Genomic DNA, 17871 nt, shown 5'->3' on the forward strand with positions numbered 1-17871 from the left:
TTTTCCCAGCCACGTTTGGCGGGGTTGTTTTTCAGCCCCGTTAGGGCGGGTTGTTTTTCAGCCCCGTTTGGCGGGTTGTTTTTCAGCCCCGTTTGGCGGGTTGTTTTTCAGCCCCGTTTGGCGGGTTGTTTTTCAGCCCCGTTTGGCGGGTTGTTTTTCAGCCCCGTTTGGCGGGTTGTTTTTTCAGCCCCGTTTTGGCGGGTTGTTTTTCAGCCCCGTTTGGCGGGTTGTTTTTTCAGCCCCGTTTGGCGGGTTTGTTCTCAGCCCCGTTTGGCGGGTTGTTTTCAGCCCCGTTTGGCGGGTTTTTCACCCCGTTTGCGGTGTTTTCTGCACCGTTGGCGGTTGTTTTCAGCCCCGTTTGGCGGGTTGTTTTCAGCCCCGTTTGGCGGGTTGTTTTTCTTCCCCGTTTGGCGGGTTGTTTTTCTGCCACGTTTGGCGGGTTTGTTGAGGCAACTATTTGTTGTCTTTCTCGCGTCTTAACGCCGGCCGGCGTAGATTTTCCTCTCTCTGCAGCTGTATGAAAAGCCCAAACAGATGCTGAAGATGCCGCAGCCTTTCCGATGAACGTCTCATCTGTTCTTCAATTACCTTTTCTCCTCGCTGTTTTACCAATTTGCTATAATTGCTTCTATTGTTTCAGCCTTTGCCTGCGCTGGCGGTTTGCGGAAACGTCTCCCAAGTGTCACCCGGGGACAGATCATCGCAAATTAACTTTTCTTTTCTTTGAAGATTACATTTTTACCAGGTAGAAAGATGAGCCCATTACCGGGCGGCTCTAATGAGGTGTGGGGAGCGATCTGCGAGAACACGAGATCCGATCTTCACAAACCCGCAAAGAGAGAATTGTGGGATCCGCAAAACGGGGGGGGGGGGGCCTAAAATGTGTGTTTGGTTACTTTTTAGTATATTCGTTTCTTTTTTATTTTAAATGTCTTTGTTTTTATTTTTCAAGCCGATCGGCAAAAATGACAGCGACAGCGGTTGGGACAAACTAGAATGCTTCCTGGGGAGGGGGAGGGGGCGTGGTCAGCAATTGTATTTATTTTTTTAGTACATTTGACATTTGAGGAAGATCTAAACCATAACTCGATTTCATTTTGGGTCGTATTTATAAAAACTTTGTGTTAGGACCGGGTCTGAACCCGCGACCTCTGCTTTGTCTGGTGATGTCTCTTCTTGTTAACCACTTAACCCCCCGGACCATATTGCTGGTCAAAGACCAGGCCACTTTTTGTGAATCGGCACTGCGGCGATTTAACTGACAATTGCGCGGTCATGTGACGTGGCTCCCAAACAAAATTGGCGTCCTTTTTTTCCCACAAATAGAGCTTTCTTTTGGTGGTATTTGATCACCTCTGCGGTTTTTATTTTTTGCGCTATAAACAAAAATAGAGCGACAATTTTGAAAAAAATTCAATATTTTTTACTTTTTGCTATAATAAATATCCCCCAAAAACATATAAAAAATTTTTTAGGCCGATACGTATTCTTCTACCTATTTTTGGTAAAAAAAATCGCAATAGGCGTTTATCGATTGGTTTGCGCAAAAGTTATAACGTTTACAAAATAGGGGATAGTTTTATGGCATTTTTCTTGCGATTTTTTTTTCGGTACTGCGACATTATGGTGGACACTTCGGACACTTTTGACACATTTTTGGGACCATTGGCATTTTTATGGCGATCAGTGCTATAAAAATGCATTGATTGCTATAAAAATGCCACTGGCAGTGAAGGGGTTAACACTAGGGGGGGCGAGGAAGGGGTTAATCATGTTCCCTGGGTGTGTTCTAACTGTAGGGGGGGAGGGGACTGACATGGGGAAATGACTGATCGCTCTTCATACATTTCCCCATTTCCCCCCCTGACAGGACCGGGAGCTGTGTGTTTACACACACAGCTCCCAGTTCCCGCTCTGTAACAAGTGATCGCGGGTGCCCAGCGGTGATCGCGACAGCCGGGCACGCGCGTTGAGGTCAGGGGCGAGCGGGGGGGGGCACGTGCGCGCCTCTATTGGCTGCTGGGAGAGGTGACGTATAGCTACGTGCTGTCGCCCAGCAGAGCCGACCTGCCGCCGTGTAACTGCGGCGGCTGGTCGGCAAGCAGTTAAGCCACCTGAGATGCCGGACAGCACCTTGTCTGGTCCATTGGACTGCCTTGTGCCTGGTTTCTGGTGAACCTTGAACCCTTTGCTCCTCCCATGAACTTCCTATTTAAGCCTTGTCCCTGCACTTCCTGTTTACCAGATTATTGTGCTCTCTCCAGTTAATACCTTCCTCTTGTCACTCTTGCTGTCGTCCATATCTCCGCTACAACTCGTTACCGACCTTTGGCTTGTTCCTCAACTACGCTTCTGTTTATTGCCAACCTTTTTTCCCCAGCCCCACTACTAACACGTTACATTATTGTCTGCGCATAAATGAAGAGAAAACAAAAGACGCGTGAAATCAGAGCGAGCGATTAATATACACGGCGCCATCATTAGCGGCTGTATTACATTCGTCTTTTCCCATCAGATATTCTCTCCTCTCTATGGTGATTTCTCTCTTTGCTGAGACGATATAACGGACGCGTTTCGTCTGCACTCTGCGCTTCTCCCGTTATTATCAATAGCCGAGTTACATAACATGAGCAGCTGCCGAAGCCGACGGTTTCATAACCAGATGAAGCCGCTGGGAAAGATGAATTGGTAAATAACTCGGCAACAAAATCTCCAGTTTGCGCAAAAGTTGCAGGGCTAGATTCAGGTAGGGGCGTGCATAGTTACGGCGGCGCAGCGTATCGTATTTACGCCGCCGTAAGTTAGAGAGGCAAGTGCTGTATTCACAAAGCACTTGCCTTCTAAGTTACAGCGGCGTAGCATAAATGGGGCCACTTTCCTATCGTGGGCTTCCAGCTTCGTGGTGAGTGTTTGGGGAAGGCCACTTTCCTATTGTGGGCTTCCAGCTTTGTGGTGAGAGTTTGGGGAAGGCCACTTTCCTATCGTGGGCTTCCAGCTTTGTGGTAAGAGTTTGGGGAAGGCCACTTTCCTATCATGGGCTTCCAGCTTTGTGGTGAGAGTTTGGGGAAGGCCACTTTCCTATCGTGGGCTTCCAGCTTTGTGGTAAGAGTTTGGGGAAGGCCACTTTCCTATCATGGGCTTCCAGCTTTGTGGTGAGAGTTTGGGGAAGGCCACTTTCCTATCGTGGGCTTCCAGCTTCGTGGTAAGAGTTTGGGGAAGGCCACTTTCCTATCATGGGCTTCCAGCTTCGTGGTAAGAGTTTGGGGAAGGCCACTTTCCTATCATGGGCTTCCAGCTTTGTGGTAAGAGTTTGGGGAAGGCCACTTTCCTATCGTGGGCTTCCAGCTTCGTGGTAAGAGTTTGGGGAAGGCCACTTTCCTATCATGGGCTTCCAGCTTTGTGGTGAGAGTTTGGGGAAGGCCACTTTCCTATCGTGGGCTTCCAGCTTTGTGGTGAGAGTTTGGGGAAGGCCACTTTCCTATCATGGGCTTCCAGCTTTGTGGTAAGAGTTTGGGGAAGGCCACTTTCCTATCATGGGCTTCCAGCTTTGTGGTGAGAGTTTGGGGAAGGCCACTTTCCTATCGTGGGCTTCCAGCTTTGTGGTGAGAGTTTGGGGAAGGCCACTTTCCTATCGTGGGCTTCCAGCTTCGTGGTAAGAGTTTGGGGAAGGCCACTTTCCTATCGTGGGCTCCCCCATCCCCCCCCCCACAGAACGCATTTTAAAGAGTCATGGTGATAAAAACAAGAATTTTATTACAATTTTTATTATTAAAAAAGTTTCTGGGGAAGTGGTCCCCTAAAATACATGAAAAGTGGACTGTCTCATATCATCACCCCTTCTATATCAATCACAGTAGTAAATAAGGTGAATATTCCACAAATATAATGTGCAGCTTAAGGAGGGGAGGTGATGATAAACCCCCAACGTGTTTCGCAGTTGTAGCTTCCTCAGGGGATCAGAGGGTGGTGCTGAGCGTGGCTACTAAGAAAGAACAGGAATACAATAAAATAATTCTACACGGGACAAATATGTGTTGTATGTAACAATCTGTAACAAGTTTATAATTTATTCATCACTTTTGGGGTTAGGGAGAGAGAGAGATGTAATCTGAGCCGGTGGAGACCTTGCAGAACATGTTCTATTCCAGCATGACTGTCCAACCCCCCCCCCCCCGTACAAATCCAGTTCCATAAAGACACCCCCCCCCCGTACAAATCCAGATCCATAAAGGCACCCCCCCGTACAAATCCATCTCCATAAAGACACCCCCCCCCCCGTACAAATCCAGCTCCATAAAGATACCCCCCCCCGTACAAATCCAGCTCCATAAAGACACCCCCCCGTACAAATCCATCTCCATAAAAACCCCCCCCCCCCGTACAAATCCATCTCCATAAAGACACCCCCCCCCCGTACAAATCCAGCTCCATAAAGACACCCCCCCCCGCACAAATCCAGCTCCATAAAGACACCCCCCCCCCCGCGTACAAATCCAGCTCCATAAAGACCCCCCCCCCCCCGCACAAATCCAGCTCCATAAAGACACCCCCCCCCCCGCACAAATCCAGCTCCATAAAGACACCCCCCCCCCCCGCGTACAAATCCAGCTCCATAAAGACACCCCCCTCCCCGTACAAATCCAGCTCCATAAAGACACCCCCCCGTACAAATCCAGCTCCATAAAGACACCCCCCCGTACAAATCCAGCTCCATAAAGACACCCCCCCCCCCGTACAAATCCAGCTCCATAAAGACAACCCCCCCCCCCCGTACAAATCCAGCTCCGTAAAGACAACCCCCCCCGTACAAATCCAGCTCCGTAAAGACACCCTCCCCCGTACAAATCCAGCTCCGTAAAGACACCCTCCCCCGTACAAATCCAGCTCCGTAAAGACAAGGATCGATCGTCTTGATGGGGCGTTTCTCGAGAGTCCTGAACTCAACCCTACTGAACCCCTTTGGGATGAATTGGAAGGCCAGGTCTGGTGCTAATCATCAACACTCTTTTGGTTTAATAGACACAAATTCCCAACACGCTCTTCTGGAAAGCCTTCCCAGAAGAATGGAGAATGTTCTGGATGCAAGGGGGTGGGGGTGGCTCCATATTAACCACTTTCCGCCCGCCCACCGTATGGAGAATGACATCCGGGAAGTGGTTCTGTTATCCTGACTGGGTGTCATATGACGTCCAGCAGGATAACATGCCGGCGCGCGCCCGTTGGGGGCCCACAGCGCGACAATCAAGTCTGACACGCCGCATCTCCAGTCGTGGTAAGAAGCCTCTGACAGAGGCTTCTTACCACGTGATCAGCTGATTGTCGTGTGAACCAGGAAGTGTCGGTAAATGGCATTCCTTGGTTCGCGCTGACAGGGAGAGCCAATCAACGTCTCTCCCTGTCAGGGGGGGGGGGTCTGTGCTGATAATCGGCAGCACAGCCCCATCAGATGTGCAAATGAGCTACCAATCCGTTCCCAGCAGTGCCCCCATAAAAAAGCCTGCAAGTGTCCACCACAGTGCCAATCAGAGCCCACCACATTTTCAATCAGAGCCCACCACAGTGCCAATCAGAGCCCACCACAGTGCCAATCAGAGCCCACCACAGTGCCAATCAGAGCCCACCACAGTGCCAATCAGAGCCCACCACAGTGTCAATCGGAGCCCACCACAGTGCCAATCGGAGCCCACCACATTGTCAATCAGAGCCCACCACAGTGCTAATCGGAGCCCACCACAGTGTCAATCAGAGCCCACCACAGTGCTAATCAGAGCCCACCACAGTGCCAATCAGAGCCCACCACAGTGTCAATCAGAGCCCACCACAGTGCTAATCAGAGCCCACCACAGTGCCAATCAGAGCCCACCACATTGTCAATCAGAGCCCACCACAGTGCCAATCAGAGCCCAGCAGTAACACCTGTCAGTAACACATCAATGCCACCTGTCAGTGCCAATCAGTACCACCTATCAGTGCCCATCACACCCCGCCTGCCCGTGCCCATCACAGTTGCCTGCCGTGCCCATCAGTGCTGCATATCAGTGCCTCCTCCTCAGTGCCCATCTGTGCCACCTTATCAGTGGCTCCTCCTAAGTGTCCATCTGTGCCAACTCAACAGTGGCCATTAGTGCCCAACTGTGGCAACTCATCAGTGCCCGTCGGTGAAGGGGAAAACAAAATGTTATGACAAAAAATAAGAAATAAAAATATTTTTTCAAAATTTTTGGTATTTTTTAGTTTAGCAAGAAATAAAAACCGCAGAGGTGATCAAATACCAGCAAAAGAAATCTCTATGTGTGGGAAGAAAAAGATAAACATGTAGGGACAAATCCTCAAAAAACGCCGCCTAACTTATCTTTTCCCATTTAAGTTACACTGACTTAAAATTTCTACCTAAGTGCCCGATCCACAAAGCACTTACCTAGAAATTTCAGGCCGTGTAACTTAAATGTCTCCTGCGCAAGGCGGTCCTCTTCTGCAGGGGGCGATGACAATTTAAATGAGGCGCGCTCCCGCGCCGGCCGTACTGCGCATGCTCGTGACGTCATTTTCCCGACGGGCAGCGCGCAAAATTACGTTACGTCGGGCTTTGTGGATTGCGACGGGACAATAAAGTTGCGTCGGGTAAAAAAAAAAGTTGCGCGCCGGGAAAAAAAAATTCTAAATTTTAAAAAAAACGCGGCGATCGAAAAAAAGATCTGTTTTTACAAGGTGTTACTAGTTTACACTTTGTAAAAGCAGAACTAATTTTACGTATGCAAACGTAAACTTACGCAGAAAACACAAAGCTGAAAAGCTTTGTGGATCTCCGTAAGTCCTCATTTGCATACGCAAAGCGGCATTTCGACTCGTGGTACTGCATCCTAAGATCTGACAGTGTAAGTGTATTACAGATGTCGGATCTTCTGCCTAACTTAGGAAAACTACTTCTGAGGATCAGTTCCATAGATAGGCACAGGGATACGCCGGCTGAACAGCAGATCCGCCTGCGTAACCCTTTTGAGGATTTGGCCCGTAGTTTGTGTACAGTGTCGCACAACCGCGCGATTGTCATTCAAAGTGTCACAGCGCTGAAAGCTGAAAATTGTTCTGGGCATTGGGGTGAAAATTGGCAAAAGTGCGAGCAAAGCGTTCTCTCTGTTACCCCCGACTTCTGGTGACCATTCCATGAAGATATCAAGTGTCTTTGAATGGTGGAGGGGGTGGGAGGAGTCCACGACGACGCAGAAAATAAAGCTAAGGACGAATAGAAATGTGGACCCTCGTTCGCTCAGATCGAAGATGTGCTGGGTGTCCAGTGCGCTCCTGTGCCTTTAACCACTTCAATACCGGGGGCCACTTACAACCTCTTCCTGCCCAGGACAATTTCCAGCTTTCAGCGCTGTCGCACTTTGAATGACAATTACACGGTCATGTAACACTCTACACATACAATTTTATTATAATTTTCTTCACACAAATAGAGCTTTCGTTTGGTGGCATTTAATCGCTGCGGAGGGTTTATATTACAAAAGTCATTGTTTGCCTTCACTGATGAGGCGGAACTGGTGGGCACTGATAGGCTGAGCTGGTGGGCATTGATGAGGTGGCACTTATGGGCACTGATAGATGGCATTGATGGGCACTGTTAGGCGGCACTGGTGGGCACTGATACGCGGCACTGGTGGGCACTGATAGGCTGAGCTGGTGGGTGTTGATGAGGCACTAATATGCCTCACTTATGGGCACCGATAGATGGCACTGATATGTGGCATTGATGAGCACTAATAGGTGGCACTGTTAGGCCGCACTGGTGGGCACTGATAGGTGGTACTGAAGGGCATTGATGGGTGGCACTGGGCATTGATTGACAGCAGTGTTGGGCATTAATGGGCAGCAATGATAGGTGTCATTGATAGCCAGCACTGACTGGCATTGCTAATGGGCACTGATTGGTGGCAATTGTGGGCAGTGGTGGGCATGGTTAGGCGGTACTGAAGGGCATTGATGGGTGGCACAGATAGGTGGTACTGAAGGGCATTGATGGGTGGCACTGATGGTCATTGATTGACCGCAGTGTTGGGCATTGATGGGCAGCACTGATGGGTGTCATTGATAGCCAGCACTGACTGGCATTGCTAATGGGCACTGATTAGTGGCACTTGTGGGCAGTGGTGGGTACTGATTGGTGCCACTGGTGGGTACTGATTGCTGGCACTGGTGGGCACTGATTTGTGGCACCTAAAATGATATACTGTAATCGGGGCACTGATGATCGGTGCCCTGATTACATTCCTACATGTCCCCCTGTGGAGAGATCCCGCCGATCGGCTCTCCTCTCCTCACATTCTGTCAGTGTGAGGCGAGGAGAACCGATGACTGGCATCTCCGTATTTACATGTAACCAGCTGTGATTGGACACAGCCGATCACGTGGCAAAAGAGCCGCAAACGCACGAGAGTGGCATCATATGACGTCGTCCCAGAACCAGAGCCGCACCGATCCAACGTCATTTGATGGCGGGCGGGCGGCAAGCGGTTAAGAAGGGGTGGGCTCACCTGGCATGTGCGCCCGCTGTGGAGGAACTCATCATTTAAAGTTAGGACTACAGAAAATACCGGGGGGCCTTCAGGGGGGCTCTGTAGGTTGCGCATGTATTTGAAAGCGAAACCCCCTGTTTTTGGCGCATATGGTTTGTACAGGATCATTTGGTTGCTTGCAGACTGACTGGTTGGTGAGCTGAGCTGGGAATTCTTCTAGTTTTTGTTTTGCATGCGTCGCCCTTCCATGTGCTTCTTGCTGCAAAGGCCAGTTATAGGCGGGGAAGGGGCCGTTTGTTTGTCATGTGTCTATTGTTAGTCACCTATGGCAGCCTCCATATTTCCCTCAGCAAGGGTTCCCATCAGATATTTAACCACTTAAGGACCGCCTCCTGCACATATACGTCGGCAGAATGGCACGGCTGGGCACAAGCACGTACAGGTACGTCCTCTTTAAGTGCCCAGCCGTGGGTCGCAGGCGTGCGCCCGCGACCCGGTCCGAAGCTCCGTGACCCGCAGACCCGATCGCCGCTGGAGTCCTGTGATCGGTCCCGGGAGCTGAAGAACGGGGAGAGCTGTATGTAAACGCACCTTCCCCGTTCTTCACTGTGGCGCCGTCATCGATCGTGTGTTCCCTTTTATAGGGAAACACAATCAATGACGTCACACCTACAGCCACACCCCCCTACAGTTAGAAACACAGATGAGGTCACACTTAACCCCTTCAGCGTCCCCCTAGGGGTTAACTCCCAAACTGCAATTGTCATTTTCACAGTAATCACTTAGTAAGCATTTTTATAGCATTTTTTGCATATTGGTCTCAAAAATTTGGCAAAATTGTCCGATGTGTTCGCCGTAATGTCGCCGTCACGAAAAAAATCGCTGATCGCCGCCATTACTAGTAAAAAGAAAAGTAATTAATAAAAATGAAATAAAAATATCCCTATTGCGATTTTTTTGCCAATAATATGTAGAAGAATACGTATCGCCCTAAACTGAGGAAAAAAACGTTTTTTTATATATTTTTGGGGGATATTTATTATAGCAAAAAGGAAAAAATATAGAATTTTTTTCAAAATTGTCGCTCTATTTTTGTTTATAGCGCAAAAAATAAAAACCGCAGAGGTGATCAAATACCACCAAAAGAAAGCTCTATTTGTGGGGGAAAAAAGGACGCCAATTTTGTTTGGGAGCCACGTCGCACGACCGCGCAATTGTCAGTTAAAGCGACGCAGTGCCGAATCGCAAAAACTGGCCGGGTCATTAACCTGCATAAAGGTCCGGGTCTTAAGTGGTTAAAGAAGTTACAAACTGACAGCAGAAAACGAATAATTGTAGAATCGCTGTTCCCAGCTCTGCGATTCCACGTAATGAATATTTGTATTTCATGTGAAGTGACCAAATTCAATTTGATTTCTTCTTTTTTTATAGTGCGAGATGTAAAAACGGGGCAGTACCTGAGCACGCTGTCCCACCCGGACGTCGCCCGCCTCCTGTGCCTCGCCGTCTCCCGCACTCCTGATGGGCTCTGCCGCTGGGTGACGGGGGGTAGAGAATTGCTGATATGGGAGGAGCTACCAAAAGGAGCCGCAGCAGATGTGTAAGTCTTCCCTTTTTCTTCATGTCTTTATATATTTACTTTCAAATATGGCGGCCGAAGGTTTTATTAGGGAACAGATTTAGCATGGACCGCCCCAGAAAATGTTTTTTGGACCTGCCCCCCCCCCCCCCATGGACATAAACTCTTTTATCCCCCCCCCCCCCTCTCGGGTCTACCTAATATAGTGAATCCCAAGAACTGCCTTTAGGGCGTCTTAGGTGATCTGACGATTCCCATCTAATATCAGACTCCAATCCCAGTACCAGATCCCTCAATCGTGTATCGCGTCTCACAGTCGGTGGTTCTCGGATAAACTCGTTGTGCCATGCAAGATCAAAAAAATATGCCTAGTGCTCTCTGTGTACCGATAAGAATTAAGTCTAAAAGAAATGACTCACAAGTAAAGCACTAAGGGCCAGATCCACAGCCCGGCAGCGCAACGTAACTTTTTAGATTTAAGTTACACTGCCGCAAATTTCCTAAGTTAGGTACCGATCCACAAAACACTTACCTGGAAATTTGCGGCGGTGTAACTCAAATCGAGTCCCATTTAAATTAGGCGCGCTCCCACGCCGGACGTACTGTGCATGCTCTCAACGCTTTTTTCCCGACGTGCATTGCGCGACGTGACGTAATTTTTTGAGTGGCGCGTAGTGTATTTCCGTATTCCCGTACGGCTTACGCAAACGACGTAAAATTTAAAAATTCGACGCGGGAAGGACGGCCATACTTTACACAGCAGAACGCCTGCTGTGTAAAAGTAGGGCTGCCTCACAAAAGTGTAACTAAGCGACGGGAAACTAACGTAGCGGCGACGTAGCGAATGCGAAAAAGCTTTGAGGATCGACGTAACTCCTCATTTGCATACCCGACGCTGGATTACCACGCGAACTCCCCCCAGCGGTGGCCGCGGTAATGCATCCTAAGATCCGGCAGTGTAAAACAATTACACCTGCCGGATCTTAGGAATATCTATGCGTAACTGGTTCTGTGAATCAGTCGCATAGATAGAAACAGAGATACGACGGCGTATCAGTAGATACACCGGCGTATCCCTTTTGTGGATCTGGCCCTAAAATCCTAGTGCCAGGTTTACAAGCGATCGCAGCGTGTCTCGCCGAGACAGTGAGTGGAAGGTGGCTGCAGCTGACGTGATCGGGTCCTCCCGCACGCGTATCGTCCTCGGATTACGAGTATAATCCATTCCAGAATGCTCGTAATCCAAAGCACTTGCATATCAAAGCGAGTTTCCCCATAGAAGTCAATGAAAACTAAAATAATTAGTTCCGCATTAACTTCAATGGCATGCAATACCGCATGCGGCCAGAGGTGGGGGGGGGGGGCTGCCGGAGAGCCTCAGAAACACACGAAAAGGCCCGAGGACAGCTCGGCTAACCTCATCAAACATCGGAAAGGCTCAGGAACGGCGTCTTTCCAAATCTTTCCGATCATTTCTGAACTGCTCCGCTCGGCTCCCGCACCCCCCTAACCTCAGGCCAAACGCGGTACTGCACGCCGCTTTGGCTTGAACACTCGCAGACCGAGTTAGTATTTTTTTAAATACAACGCTGGTATTGCGAAACGCTCGTTAACCCCGTTACTGGCAATCCGAGGTTCCGCTGTGCTTTGGATTCACACAACCACCTTTCATGGATTGCTTTGTGTTCATAACTCCGCCTCTTTTCATGATCTCCTCCACCTTCTCTCTTATTGTAGGTCCGCAGTTCAGGTCCAGTTCTGTGCCGATTTCCTGCGTCCGGCTTCAGAAAGCGAGTCGGAGGAAGATGAAGGTAAAGCACGGGAAGTGATCTGGGTGGAGAGGAGTGTCTCCTCCGAGGGTCAGATCTTTATCTGTCGGAGAATATCTCTCAGTTTAGCGCTATCTAGATTTAAAGGAGAAGTGCGGGGAAAGCTCGTTTGGCTGAACTTCTCCTGTAGGTCACAGCAGTGTAGTTTATTCTGCACTCCTGTGACTTGTTTTCAGCCGACAGCGGGCTTAAGTCAACTGTCAGCTGCAGTCACTTAACTGGTCCAGCCTGGCCATATGGTCAGGGTCCACCCAGTTGCCTGGACCGGTACCTGGCTCAGCCTCTAATGAATACGCCGAGAGCCTGAGCCAGCCCCTGTGCCACCTGCCCCCCTCCACAGCCCAGCACTCCAGTGAGCACTGGAGGAGAGAGCAGAGAGCCAGCGACTGACAGTTACCAGCTTCTCTGCTCAGAGCAGAGGGGGAGAACGGAGCGATCAGCTGTATTTGATTGCTCAGTTCTCCCTGCGGTGACGGATGCAGCAACAACCTAGGTGAGTATAAATGTTTATTATTTTATTATTAGGTCTCTTTTAATTGGCTACTGTAATTTCCTGGCCAAAGAGGTGGGGGGGGGGGGGGGGGGGTGTAGGAGAAATAGGTGATGTACTTGTTTCCACTGTTGAGCAAGGTTTCAGTGTTTCCTGGAAACTATAATGCAGAGTACAGACAATCGGAAATTCCGACAACAAAACCGTGGATTTTTTTCTGATGGTACGTCGGCTCAAACTTGTCTTGCATACACACGGTCACACAAACGCCAAGAACGCTGGTGACGTACAACGCGTAGGGCGGTACTATTAAAGGGACGTTCATTACCAGTCGTGTTAGTAGAAGTTTGGTGGGATTTGCGCTTTTCAGTCCGTTACAGCGCGACGAATGTGCGATCTCCATCACGAACGCAGCTTTTACCAGACCGAGCGCTTCCGTCTCGTACTTGATTCTGAGCATGCGCGGAATTTTGTGCGTCGGCATTGTCCACACACGATCGGAATTTACCAGAACGGATTTTGTTGTTGGAAAATCGGAGAACCAGCTCTCCGATTTTTGTTGTCAGAAATTCAGACGGCAAATGTCCGATGGAGAATAATAATAAGGGGGCGCTGATAGTAAGTGATAAATAAATTCCAAGTTCTAGCTTGAAACAAAATATTAACTAGAAGGTCAACAATATAATAGTGATTTGTAGCTAGATTCAGGATGGCGAGCACATACTTGCGGCGGCGTAGCTTAAGGCATTTAAGCTACGCCACTGTAAGTTAGCGAGGCAAGTACATGATTCACAATGTACTTGCCTGCTAAGTTATGGCGGCGTAGCGTAAATTCGGCGGGCGTAAGGGCGCCTAATTCAAATTTGTCTGAGTGGGGCGTGTTTTATGATAATGAGGCTCGACCCAACGTGATTGAAGTTTTTTTATTAACTGCGCATGCGCCGGGCGCCTACATATCCCAGTGTGCATTGCGGCTAAGTCCGCCGCACGGGCCTATTGATTTCGACGTGGACGTAAATGACGTAAATCCCTATTCACGGACGACTTACGCAAACGACGTAAAATTTTCGAATTTCGACGCAGGAACGGCGGCCATACTTAATATTACTATTCCATCTATTTGATTAATTATTTGAAAAATTACACTTTAGGATACGATGGTGTCACACACTTATACGCTTAAATTAGCGCCGACGCAAATTCTGACTTAGGCTGACTACTGATACGCCAGCCTAAGTCTCTCTGAATCTGGCTATTAAAGTGCAAGTGCTTATATAATGACAACATCAAAAGATAGGTGCAAACAGGTCCAAAAAATGCAGCAACGGTCACTAAATGATAAGCAATTGGTAAGTCCATGCATCAAATGGTTAACTTGAGAGTGGACACCATCACCACGGAACAGATATCAACCTGGCGACACCCGGTGAGAGGTAGAGGTTAGTGCCTACTTACCAGACCACCATGACCCTTCGTATGAAAAAGGGATCAGGTGGAGCTTTAGTACAGTTGGTGGCCTAAGGTCTGTACTGGTGCCTGGATGGGACTGGCCAGGAATGGACTCCAACAGAAGAATGAAGAAAAAAGGAAGCTTCCTGACGACATCAATAGACGAAACGTACGTCGGGGCGTTCCTGGTCACGTTCAGCCACTTCCAGATTTGGCACAGAGAGGCGGTGGAACGCCCACTACACCTACCCACGAGAGGGAGACACAGTGCGGCCGGTGCTCCACGTCACATCTAGCTGTAACACGCTTGATTCCTTAGTGCCAGGGTCTCGGCACAAGTAAGCGGCCATTTTGCTTTTGTTTTTAATCTGTTTTACAATAAATCGCAGAACTTCACTGTGGCCATTTTTTCTTCATTTTCTTCATGGTCATTTCTTCTGTTGGAGTCCATTCCTGGCCAATCCCATCCAGGTACCGGTACAGACCTTAGGCCACCAACTGTACTAAAGCTCCACCTGATCCTTTCTTCATACGAAGGGTCATGGTGGTCTGGTAAGTAGGCACTTACCTCTCATCGGGTGTCGGGATATCTGTTCCGTGGTGATGGTGTCTACCCCAAGTCAACCATTTGATGCATGGACTTACCAATGCTCATCTTTTAGGGACCATTGCTGCATTTTTTGGACCTGTTTGCACGTATTGTTATTATATACCGTATTTATCTGCGTATAACGCGCACTTTTTTCCCCTTAAAATCAGGGGGAAATCGTGGGTGCGCGTTATACGCCGATCCTCGCTGTCTCAGAGCGCCGCTGACAAAAACCGAGCCGAGTGTACTGGGCACTCGGCTATGCTTGGCCACGCTGGGCTCCGCCCGCAGCCGCGTGAGAGGAGCTGAACACCGGAAATCCGGCTCTGCACAGCTCGACCGAGGCGCCAAACTCAAACACACAACGCTGCAACCCCCGGAAGACGGACACCGAACAAGGCCGCCGATGGAAGCGACGCCGAGCAAGACAGCAGACGGACACCGACAAGGCTGGAGGGACCCCGCGCAAGGTCGCAGACGGACGCCGGACAAGGCCGCCGATGGACGCCGGGCAAGACAGCAGACGGACACCGACAAGGCTGGAGGGACCCAGCACAAGGTCGCAAACGGACGCCGGACAAGGCCGCTGATGGAAGTGACACCGGGCAAGACGGCAGACGGACACTGACAAGGCTGGACGGACCCCGCGCAAGGTCGCAAACGGACGCCGGACAAGGCCGCTGATGGAAGTGACACCGGGCAAGACGGCAGACGGACACTGACAAGGCTGGACGGACCCCGCGCAAGGTCGCAAACGGACGCCGGACAAGGCCGCTGATGGAAGTGACACCGGGCAAGACGGCAGACGGACACTGACAAGGCTGGACGGACCCCGCGCAAGGTCGCAAACGGACGCCGGACAAGGCCGCTGATGGAAGCGACGCCGGGCAAAACAGCAGACGGACACCGACAAGGCTGGACAGACCCCGCGCAAGGTCGCAGACGGACGCCGGACAAGGCCGCCGATGGACGCCGGGCAAGACAGCAGATGGACACTGACAAGGCTGGACGAACCCCGCGCAAGGTCGCAGACGGACGCCGGACAAGGCCGCCAATGGATGCCGGGCAAGACATCCAAAATGTACGTTTTTTCCTTAAACTTCCCTTCTAAGCTTGGGGTGCGCGTTATATGCCGATAAACACGGTAAGCACTTGCACTTTAAATCACAATTTATATTGTTGACCTTCTAGTTAACATATTGTTTAAAACTAGAATTTGGAATTTTATCACCTACTATTAGCGCCCCCTTATTATTATACACCCCCCCCCCCACATTGCTAAAGTTGTTTTCACATCACTTTAGGGGAGCAGCTTCTTTAATATATTTATATTTTTATTACCATAGTTCTTTATTTTTTCATTTTTAAATGTCCGATGGAGGCGTACACACGGCCAAAATTTTCCACCAAAAGCTCCCGTCGGACATTTGTTGTCGGATATTCTGACCGTGTGTGCGCGCGGCATTAGATCTAGAGTGATTCAGTGGCCAGACTATGCAAGTCAAGTCTTTACACACACTATGGGCCGGATTCAGAAAGACTTACGACGGGCGTATCAGTAGATACGCCGTCGTAAGTCCGAATCCGCGCCGTTGCAACTTTAAGCGTAAGCTCAAACTAAGATACGCTTAAATGTTGCTAAGATACGACCAACGTAAGTCTCCTACGCCGTCGTATCTTAACTGCATATTTACGCTGGCCGCTAGGGGCGCGTACGCTGATTTACGCCTAGAATATGTAAATCGGCTAGATACGCCTATTCACGAACGTACGCCCGGCCGTCGCAGTACAGATACGCCATTTACGTAAGGCCTTTTCCGGCGTAAAGTTACCCCTGCTATATGAGGCGCAGCCAATGTTAAGTATGGACGTCAGGCCATCGTTGAATTTTCCGTCGATTACGTTGTTTGCGTAAGTCGTTCGCAAATAGGGCTGTGCGTAATTTACGTTCACGTCGAAAGCATTGGCTTTTTGCGGATTAATTTGGAGCATGCGCACTGGGATACTTTCACGGACGGCGCATGCGCCGTTCGTGAAAAGCGTAATTTACGTGGGGTCACAATGATTTTACATAAAACACGCCCACATGTTCCACATTTGAATTAGGCGGGCTTACGCCAGACAATTTACGCTACGCCGCCGCAACTTATGGAGCAAGTGCTTTGTGAATAATGCACTTGCCTGTCAAAGTTGCGGAGGCGAAGCGTAAATAGGATACGCTACGCCCGCACAGAGTTATGCGCTCCCTACCTGAATCTGCCCTTATATTCCCAAAAGTATTGGGACGCCTGCCTTTACACGCACATGAACTTTAATAAAGCGCATTTTCAAAATGGAAAAAATAAAATTTGCCCCCTTCCTGATTTTTTGTTTTTTTGCATGCAAAACAAATTTGAAAATGACTTAATATTACTTAGTGGAATACCTGGTATGGGGACTGCTGCTGAAATAAAGGTGTGACATGTCCGATATATAAATGCCAGCGCTGTCCTTCCATGCTGTGTATAAGGAGTGCAATTCATATAGAAACAATTCTTCTGAAATAATAAATACTTATAAATAGATACAAATGTGATATTTCATTCCAAGTGTGAATGCATAAAGTCCTGGAAACAAAATACAAATGTGCCAACAATGCTTCTTCTCTGTGCGAGTGATAAAGTGCGGTGCCCCCTCCTCTGTGCCCCCCACTCACCAGCATCATTGTGCCCACTGATAGACATTTTCATCTAGTGCTGCTGTTCCTGTGATTCCGTTTTTTATTTAGAGGTTAAAAAGATATAAAATTTACACTCACAGTCTGTGATTCAAAGCAGGCAATGCCGGTTCGGAAACCAGTGCCGCGCCCCATGGGAGGGGCGAAATGCATGAGGCCGGAATTTCCGGTGACGTCAGGCCCAGTCTTTGGAACGCACGCCGTGGTGCTGCTTTGAATCACAGATTGTGAGTGTAAATTTTATATCTTTTTAACCTCTAAATAAAAAACTGAGTTCACACTGGTGGGCACTGATTGGCAGCACTGATGGACTGTAATTGGCAGCAATGGTCGGCACTGATTGGCAGCTTTTTTAGAGCACTGTTTGGTAGCACTGGTTGGCAGCTTTTTAGAGCACTGATTGGGAACACTGGTGGACATTAATTGGCAGCACTGGTGGGCACTGATTGGCAGCACTGATGGAATGTAATTGGCAGTACTGGTGGGCACTGGCAGCTTTTTTAGAGCACTAATTGGCAGCACAGCTTTTTTAGAGCACTGATTGGCAGCACTGGTGGACATTAATTGGCACTGATTGGCAGCTTTTTTAGAGCACTAATTGGCAGCACTGGTGGACATTAATTGGCAGCACTGATGGGCACTGGTTGGCAGCACTGGTGGATATTAATTGGCAGCACTGATGGGCACTGGTTGGCAGCACTGA

Source organism: Rana temporaria, chromosome 8, assembly GCF_905171775.1.
Source record: "Rana temporaria chromosome 8, aRanTem1.1, whole genome shotgun sequence".
NCBI classification, from domain to species: domain Eukaryota; kingdom Metazoa; phylum Chordata; class Amphibia; order Anura; family Ranidae; genus Rana; species Rana temporaria.